Below are 8136 nucleotides of genomic sequence, written 5' to 3'. Positions count from 1 at the left end.
GGGGTATCCCAAATAAGTGGAAAAGTTTGTTTTCGGTTGATTATGCTTGAGTTGAGTTCATATTGCGCTTCACTTTAGGTATGAGCACCACATCCCAAATTTATTCCGCACCTTACCCCTAGCCTACGTTACACCCTAAAAAGTCCTCTTGACCCTTTTGAGTTGAGTCATTGTCGGTGGAGGGAGGATTTGGTCAAGTTTATGGAATGGGATTGTCATGCTAAGATGTGGGGTAGCCTAATCTTGATTTTCTGGCGCCTTCGCGGTGTCTCGAGACGCTATTCTCAAAGGTGAATAAGATCTAGAGTTTTGACGTGGTATGCCCGGATGTAGGGGGATTGACTAGTGTTTGCCTTTAGTTCGCTTTGCTTGATGCTCGAATCTTTCACTCGATTTGGGACATTAGTTAGCTTGTACTCATTTATTTGATTCGTAATATTAGTGTTCTTCTATGCTTGTTTCATAATAAAGCCCCCATCTTGGATTTTGTAGTTTAATTTCTTTTCTTTTCTTTTCTTTTCTTCTTTTCTTTCTCTCTTTTCTTGATTTGCGTTTTCCATTCTTAGTCTTGCCTTGATTAGATTTGCTAGATTTCGATTTTGGTAAATTTTAGAACTTGATAGGTTGCTCATTCTTCCCTAGTGGAGTTTTGTTTGCTAGAGACTAGCAAACGCTTAGCTTGGGGGAGTTTGATGAGCGGCATTTATGTCGCTCTAGGCTAGGATTTTATAGAGTTTTATTATGCTTTTTTGTTAGTTTTATATAGTTTTGCTGTTCTTTTATTCCCCTTTTCCATCTTTGTGGTTTTCAGGTGATAATGTTGAAAATGATGGAAAAACAGCTGAGATTTGCTCGGGCAGGTGCCGTGCGATCGCATGGACATTTTGTGCGCTCGCACGGGTCTACAGAGTTGGCTCCAAAAGTCAAGGCAGTGCCGTGCGATCGCACGGACATTTTGTGCGCTCGCACGGGTCTACAGAGTTAGCTCCAAAAGTCAAGGCAGTGTGTGCGCTCGTGCCTCAAATTCGTGTGCTCGCACAAATCCGGAAAATCGATGCAGGAACTATGAGTGATTTTGTGCGATCGCACCGCAGAGGGGCCCGCTCGCAAGGAATTTCGGTGGGCTCGCACTAAATTTCTGTGCGAGCACACAAGGATTTTCTAAGGTTTAGCCAAGTCACAGCCGTGCGATCGCACGGTTGTTGGGCACGATTGCACGGCACGAAGGAGAAGAATCGTCGCAGGGCCCGTTCGCATTGATGCACAACACGATCGCACTGATGCGATCGCACCTGGGTCTGCACGTTCGCACGGCTGCGCGGGATTCAGCCTTGGGGTGCGGAGCCTTGCGCACAGTGGTATGAGATGGAGCGGAGGCGCCAGGCTCAGGATTTGGAGATGCGGCGTCGGTTTATGGCGACCCAGCAGTCTTATTAGTTTCCTCCTTATCAGCAGGGACCTTAGCGGCCTTCCGGTACCCTCTGCATTTCAGAGCAGGAGCCAGTTACCCCCGGGACAGAGCTAGACCAGGAGCTGGAGCGGTACATGAGCCGGAACAGAAATAAGGAGCCTGTGATCGAGCCTGTGATTGAGTATGACTCGCACTGATCCTGCATGGTAGCGAGTTCTAACTTTGCCTCGGTTGAGCTTTTGTTTGAGGATTTTTGTATGGATGTTTGTAGTTTGTTTTTTGTATTTGGATTTGTATGGTTTGAATCTTTGAATCTTTGAATCTTTGGATTTTGTATGGTTTTTTGTGTTTGAATCTTGGATTTTGTATTTTGAACTTTTATGATTGTTTTCTTGCAAGGTAATGAATTGAATTTCATATGCGTTGTGTGTGCATTTTGAAATTTGTGGCTATATGTATGCATGCAAAATGAAAAAAAATTGCCCATTTTTTCGGGTGTAGATACCCTCTATAAGCCCCCACTTTGACTGAGGTTTTTGAAGGAAATAATGCCCTTGGTCCAAGTATGCATTTAATGATAAGTCTAATAAATGCGGTTCAGTATTAATTAACAAGTTAATAATTCAGTGAGATCAAGTGAACTGAATGCCTAGCTAGAGGCCGCTTCAGTTCAAGTGGATTAATGATATTAATCCACAACTTACTCTTGACTGAACGCGTAGGGTCACACAAATAGTACGTAAACGGATCAAGTATTTAATGGCATTAAATACTCCATATATGGATATTCGGAATCGACGGATCTTGGTTTCAGTGGGAGCTAAGTTCATCAAAGGCATATAATGAATACACCGGAAATGATGATATTACCGGAAACGGAAATATGGATCGTATCGGAAATATAAATATTATCCAAGTCGTAGATGTTGTCGGAAACGGAAACATGGTACATATCGGAAAATATTATCTGAAATGGAAATATTGCCGGAATCTGAAATATTGCCGGAAACGGAAATATTGTCAGAAACGGAAATATTATTGCAATCGGAATATAATTCCGGAAACGGAAATATTAAATATTTGTTCGAAACGGAAATTAATTCCGGAATCGGAAATGTTAAATATTGTTCGTATCGGAAATGAATTCCGGAATCGGGAAATTAATCGGAAGCGCGTCGTACGAATTAGCATCGGACGAGACTTGCTAGACGAACGCCCATCACGAAGCCAGGCCAGCGTCCAGCAAGCCAGCGCGCCATACAAGACACCCAAGGCCACGCCAGGCCCAGCGCAAGGCCAGGCCCAGCAGGCCAAGGCTGCCAGCATCGCTGCGCGCGCAATGGGCTGCGAGTATGGCTCCTCGCGTGGGCTGTGAGGCTCGCGTGGGCCGCAAGGCTTGCGTGGGCTGAGCGCCTACAAGGGCTGTGCGCGGGCATGGCCTGCGCGCATGCGGGCCATGCTCGTGTGTGTGTTTGTGTCCGATACAAATCCTAAATCTAATGGGATTCGTTTAAAGATTAAATTCCTAATCCTAATGGATAAATTAGTTAATAAGAGTTTTAATAAAATTCTAATTAAGCTAATTAAGTTCCTAGTAGGATTCCAATTTCCTTTCCATACTGATGAGCGGCATTTATGTCGCTCTAGGCTAGGATTTTATAGAGTTTTATTATGCTTTTTTGTTAGTTTTATATAGTTTTGCTGTTCTTTTATTCCCCTTTTCCATCTTTGTGGTTTTCAGGTGATAATGTTGAAAATGATGGAAAAACAGCTGAGATTTGCTCGAGCAGGTGCCGTGCGATCGCATGGACATTTTGTGCGCTCGCACGGGTCTACAGAGTTGGCTCCAAAAGTCAAGGCAGTGCCGTGCGATCGCACGAACATTTTGTGCGCTCGCACGGGTCTACAGAGTTAGCTCCAAAAGTCAAGGCAGTGTGTGCGCTCGTGCCTCAAATTCGTGTGCTCGCACAAATCCGGAAAATCGATGCAGGAACTATGAGTGATTTTGTGCGATCGCACCGCAGAGGGGCCCGCTCGCAAGGAATTTCGGTGGCACTAAATTTCTGTGCGAGCACACAAGGATTTTCTAAGGTTTAGCCAAGTCACAGCCGTGCGATCGCACGGTTGTTGGGCACGATCACACGGCACGAAGGAGAAGAATCCTCGCAGGGCCCGTTCGCATTGATGCACAGCACGATCGCACTGATGCGATCGCACCTGGGTCTGCACGTTCGCACGGCTGCGCGGGATTCAGCCTTGGGGTGCGGAGCCTTGCGCACAGTGGTATGAGATGGAGCGGAGGCGCCAGGCTCAGGATTTGGAGATGCGGCGTCGGTTTATGGCGACCCAGCAGTCTTATTAGTTTCCTCCTTATCAGCAGGGACCTTAGCGGCCTTCCGGTACCCTCTGCATTTCAGAGCAGGAGCCAGTTACCCCCGGGACAGAGCTAGACCAGGAGTTGGAGCGGTACATGAGCCGGAACAGAAATAAGGAGCCTGTGATCGAGCCTGTGATTGAGTATGACTCGCACTGATCCTGCATGGTAGCGAGTTCTAACTTTGCCTCGGTTGAGCTTTTGTTTGAGGATTTTTGTATGGATGTTTGTAGTTTGTTTTTTGTATTTGGATTTGTATGGTTTGAATCTTTGAATCTTTGAATCTTTGGATTTTGTATGGTTTTTTGTGTTTGAATCTTGGATTTTGTATTTTGAACTTATATGATTGTTTTCTTGCAAGGTAATGAATTGAATTTCGTATGCGTTGTGTGTGCATTTTGAAATTTGTGGCTATATGTATGCATGCAAAATGAAAAAAAATTGCCCATTTTTTCGGGTGTAGATACCCTCTATAAGCCCCCACTTTGACTGAGGTTTTTGAAGGAAATAATGCCCTTGGTCCAAGTATGCATTTAATGATAAGTCTAATAAATGCGGTTCAGTATTAATTAACAAGTTAATAATTCAGTGAGATCAAGTGAACTGAATGCCTAGCTAGAGGCCGCTTCAGTTCAAGTGGATTAATGATATTAATCCACAACTTACTCTTGACTGAACGCGTAGGGTCACACAAATAGTACGTAAACGGATCAAGTATTTAATGGCATTAAATACTCCATATATGGATATTCGGAATCGACGGATCTTGGTTTCAGTGGGAGCTAAGTTCGTCAAAGGCATATAATGAATACACCGGAAACGATGATATTACCGGAAACGGAAATATGGATCGTATCGGAAATATAAATATTATCCAAGTCGTAGATGTTGTCGGAAACGGAAACATGGTACGTATCGGAAAATATTATGTGAAATGGAAATATTGCCAGAATCTGAAATATTGCCGGAAACGGAAATATTGTCAGAAACGGAAATATTATTGGAATCGGAATATAATTCCGGAAACGGAAATATTAAATATTTGTTCGAAACGGAAATTAATTCCGGAATCGGAAATGTTAAATATTGTTCGTATCGGAAATGAATTCCGGAATCGGGAAATTAATCGGAAGCGTGTCGTACGAATTAGCATCGGACGAGACTTGCTAGACGAAGGCCCATCACGAAGCCAGGCCAGCGTCCAGCAAGCCAGCGCGCCATACAAGACACCCAAGGCCACGCCAGGCCCAGCGCAAGGCCAGGCCCAGCAGGCCAAGGCTGCCAGCATGGCTGCGCGCGCAATGGGCTGCAAGTATGGCTGCTCGCGTGGGCCGCAAGGCTTGCGTGGGCTGAGCGCCTACAAGGGCTGTGCGCGGGCATGGCCTGCGCGCATGCGGGCCATGCTCGTGTGTGTGTTTGTGTCCGATACAAATCCTAAATGTAATGGGATTCGTTTAAAGATTAAATTCCTAATCCTAATGGATAAATTAGTTAATAAGAGTTTTAATAAAATTCTAATTAAGCTAATTAAGTTCCTAGTAGGATTCCAATTTCCTTTCCATACTGATGAGCGACATTTATGTCGCTCTAGGCTAGGATTTTATAGAGTTTTATTATGCTTTTTTGTTAGTTTTATATAGTTTTGCTGTTCTTTTATTCCCCTTTTCCATCTTTGTGGTTTTCAGGTGATAATGTTGAAAATGATGGAAAAACAGCTGAGATTTGCTCGAGCAGGTGCCGTGCGATCGCATGGACATTTTGTGCGCTCGCACGGGTCTACAGAGTTGGCTCCAAAAGTCAAGGCAGTGCCGTGCGATCGCACGAACATTTTGTGCGCTCGCACGGGTCTACAGAGTTAGCTCCAAAAGTCAAGGCAGTGTGTGCGCTCGTGCCTCAAATTCGTGTGCTCGCACAAATCCGGAAAATCGATGCAGGAACTATGAGTGATTTTGTGCGATCGCACCGCAGAGGAGCCCGCTCGCACGGAATTTCGGTGGGCTCGCACTAAATTCTTGTGCGAGCACACAAGGATTTTCTAAGGTTTAGCCAAGTCACAGCCGTGCGATCGCACGGTTGTTGGGCACGATCACACGACACGAAGGAGAAGAATCGTCGCAGGGCCCGTTCGCATTGATGCACAGCACGATCGCACTGATGCGATCGCACCTGGGTCTGCACGTTCGCACGGCTGCGCGGGATTCAGTTTTCGAGTTTAAAACTCGTATTTTTTGGGTTTAGTATAAATAGGATTTTTGATTATTTTCATTTGACGCTTTCATATTTTACATTTCATATTTTTACACTTTCAATTCTAGAGATTTTGTGATTTTGTTCTTCAATCTAGAGAGAGAAACTCTTCAATTCCAAGCATCAATTCAGTAATTTTCTTCAACTCTTCTCTTCTTTATGCAATTGAATTCTGAATTCTTTAATTCTTTCACTTGCTTAGTTGATAATTGTTTTGCAATTCCTCAATACCTTGAGTTCTTGATTTCAATTTTGCTTGTTACTTTGATTTTCAGTTTTTGATTTGATTGAGCAATTGAGTTTCCTATTCTCTACTTCTCCTCCTTTAATTTCATGATAGTTAGTTTTGAACTAATGGATAGCTTGATTGTTAGGATGATTAGTGAGTAGTTTTAGGTTAGGGAAAGGGGAGAAACTAGGGGATGAATTAGGGGAAATATATTATTGATTGTTGGTTGATTCATGTGATTAAATAAGATTTGATGATAGGAAATCCATGCTAGTTGAGTGGTAGTTGCAAATGCTATTCGATTAGATTTCCGTGGAACCATAGGATAGGTTTGGCAAGACATTGTGGACCTATCTTGTGTTGATCAAATGGCGGTACCTATTAAATGCTAGTTAGTTTAGTCTAGGATTAGGCGAAAGCTCTTCCGTGGATTAGACGCTTAGCGTTCCCTATCCGAGAGGTGGCGGGTTCGTCTTTAGATGCCGTTTGCCTAATCACCATTTCGTTGCATGATCACCATTGCTAAATAGTTGAATTGATTTCCCCCGGTTTCCCTAGGCTATCCCCGACTCCCTAGCATTTCCCTTTCTTGATTCAATTTTACATAGTTCTTTATTTGTTTTTTAGACTCTTAAAAGTGACAATTTAAAACAAATCTTTGATCGAACTAGATTGACTTCCAACTCAATAATTCACCGTTTCTTTGGGACGATCCCTTTGCTTACCGCTTGCCGGTAGTTGAAGTGGTTTTATAAATATTGTTTGCATAGGTGGTTTTCTATCAACGACGGAAAATACGCTTATCAAAATGGCGCCGTTGCCGGGGAACGGTCGTTGTTATTGAGTTTAGTTGAGACTAGTTCATTAATTGAAAATACAAAAAAATATTCCATTCTTGCTTTAGTTTTTCCTTTGCATTGCTCACGGTTTTCTTGAGTGTTTATGCTTGATAGGGGACGTGCTCGTCAAAGGATCCCCCATCCTCTTGACCTTGAATTGGAAAGGACTTTAAGGAGACTTAGGCTTGCTCGTTGTAGCTCGTCAAATCATAATAGGTTTGAGGCTTTGAGTGTTGGCACGGAACAAGAGGTGAGTGAGCAAGCTAGTGAGAACATGGCTCTTCCGGTTATGAATTTAGGAATACCGGGAGCATTTGAGGCTACGTGTGGGATTCAAGCACCAACAACATGTGCTAATAATTTTGAGATCAAGCCCGCCTTGATCAATTTGGTGCAAAGTCATCCCTTTTGTGGGAAAAGCAATGAGTCGCCTCACGAGCATCTCAAGCAGTTTGAACACTATTGTGACACAATAAAACACAACGGTGTGACCTCGGATTATGTGAGATTGACTTTGTTCCGCTTCTCTTTGCTTGGTCGTGCTAGTGATTGGCTTGACAAGGAGGTCAAGCCCAACTCACTTCGCACATGGAACGAAGTAACTAGTGCCTTCTTGAACAAGTTCTATTCTCATGGGAAAACGGGGGAGTTTCGCCACAAGATTCAATCATTTGAGCAAGGCCGTGATGAATCGCTTTTCGAGGCTTGGGACCGATTCAAGGAATAACAAAAGGAATGCCCTCATCATGGGATTCCCAAGTGGTTGCTGCTACAAACTTTTTACCTAGGATTGAGTCCAAGCTCGAAAACAAGTTTGGATGCGGGCGCGGGAGGCCCCATCATGAACAAAACGGAAGATCAAATTGAGGAGATAATTGAAGATGTAGTTCAAAACTACCAATCTTGGCATGTAGGTGCAAGAAGTTATGATGGGAAAAGTAGGATTGAGGATGGAAAGGGCTCGGTGTACGCCATAGAGCAAGCACGGATGATAGAGAAGCTTAGCTCGAGATTAGAGAAGCTTGAGAATACACCA

At 43.7% G+C, this 8136-nt stretch overlaps 1 pseudogene; it reads right to left on the bottom strand.

The window, feature by feature from the left end:
- Nucleotides 1-7752: 7752 nt before the first annotated feature.
- Nucleotides 7753-7853, bottom strand: LOC130471099 (uncharacterized; annotated as a pseudogene).
- Nucleotides 7854-8136: the final 283 nt, after the last annotated feature.

The sequence above is a fragment of the Spinacia oleracea genome, chromosome 3 (genome assembly GCF_020520425.1).
Source record: "Spinacia oleracea cultivar Varoflay chromosome 3, BTI_SOV_V1, whole genome shotgun sequence".
NCBI classification, from domain to species: domain Eukaryota; kingdom Viridiplantae; phylum Streptophyta; class Magnoliopsida; order Caryophyllales; family Amaranthaceae; genus Spinacia; species Spinacia oleracea.
Note: the sequence above shows the minus strand (reverse complement) of the source record. Positions and strands in the feature narration are given on the sequence as shown.